Here is a 1862-nt window from a genome sequence, read left to right on the forward strand (position 1 = left end):
ACTTTAAGGACACATCTGGATTTTAAAAAATCCAATTCCTATTTCAGAAAATTCTCAAATTATAGATCATTTTTGCCTTGAACAGGATTTTAAACTGATTTAACGTATGTAGGACTGTAGGGGAAAAGGTAACAATATTCAATATAACATATAATGTTTATTACTGGAATAAAGAACATATAGACCAACTAAAATACGCCTCTTCTAAATGACATTTTCCAGATGTTGTGCAGAATAAAGAGGCTGTGGCTTCCGCTCCTTCAGAGTCAGCTTTTTTAAGAGGCTGCTAGCAGGCAGCCAGTTCACACGCACGCATAAAACCCTTCAAAGGGCTTGCATTTAATCTTAAGCTGTTTGAGTGGATGGCATTGACTTAATAGTGTAATAAAAGATCAATGCCTACTTGCTTAAAAGAACATAAAACATGTTTCTCAGGAGAACATAAACACGTGAAATTATTGGTGATTAGGCGGCGCTGTGCAGAGTTAGAAAGATGAAACAGGACAGAAGGTACAGGGGCAGTAATAGAAGCTCCTTCTTGTTTCTAATATGTCCTTCAATTAGGGTACAGTAGGTCCAGATATGGGGAAGCAATGGAGGAAAGGAGCTGAATCAGTCTATAAAAATGTGTGGGTGTGCAAAGACCACATTTCCAAAACCACTGAGCAATGGCATGGAGCTTCAGAAAGTGCCCGTGCTGCGTTTTGTGCCAGACCAACTAAGGCTTTCACCAAGAACCAAAATCATAGGCTACCCAATCCTTCCAAGGGAATGTAAGAGCAGGAAAATATTTTCCACATCTATATTCTCTCTAAAAACTACAGTCTCCTGAAAAGACATTTCTTTAGCTTAAACGGTGCTTTATTTTTTCCCTCTTCCCTACTTATTCTCATCCTTTTTATCTAAACAATTTGATATTACACTGCAAAAATGATCAAGAAATAAGTAAACATTTCTTAAATTAAGTGTATTCACCCTTAATTTGAGTAAGAAAAATCTAAATCTAGATAAGTCATTTTTTTCTGAAAATAAGTGCATTTGTTCTTGAATTGAGGAGGTAAAAAAGACATTTTGCCAACGGAACAAGGCAATTTACACTTAAAATAAGAAAAAACAAATGCATTGTCTTATTTCAAGTGCATTTTATCTAATTATCTTATTTTAAGAGTAAAATTACTCATTCCATTGGCAAAACTATCTAATTTACCTGCTCAAATTCAGAGTGAATGCACTTAATTTAAGAAAATGTTACTTATTTCTAGATCGTTTTTGCAGTGTAAATGAGGTAGTTTGCCAATGGAATTAGTAATTTTACTCTTAAAATAAGATAATTAGATAATATGCACTTGAAATAAGAGAATGCAATTGTATTTTCTTAATTTAAGTGTAAATCATCTTGTTTCTTTGGCAAAATGTCTCTTTTACCTCCTCAATTCAAGAACAAATGCACTTATTTTAAGAAAAAATGAATTATCTAGATTCAGATTTTTTGCAGTGTAGGTTTTTTTTAATAAACTGGAATGAAGTGTCAAACGCTGAATCTAATGTATAGAGGGTATTAGCATTTGGACGCCTGGTCACATCACATCTGGTTGCTTCAGTCTGTTTAATCCGGATTGGAGGAGCTGGATGAAGGGTTCACCTGTTGGCTGTTTCCTTATGACCGGATGATTGGCTGGATTCATCGCCAGGGACACCCTCTTTGCTCAGTTGCCAGGAGGATGTAAACCTTCCCTGGTTACCCTAGAGACAGCTGGGGCCCAGTCTGACTGATGTGGCGGCGGTGGTGTGGGCGGCACATTTGAAGGAGCGAACGGAGACAGTAAACGCCCAAAACTCATCCCAATCTGGGACTAAAGGAA

Source organism: Cyprinodon variegatus, unplaced genomic scaffold, assembly GCF_000732505.1.
Source record: "Cyprinodon variegatus isolate N-32 unplaced genomic scaffold, C_variegatus-1.0 Scaffold148, whole genome shotgun sequence".
Taxonomy (NCBI): Eukaryota; Metazoa; Chordata; class Actinopteri; order Cyprinodontiformes; family Cyprinodontidae; genus Cyprinodon; species Cyprinodon variegatus.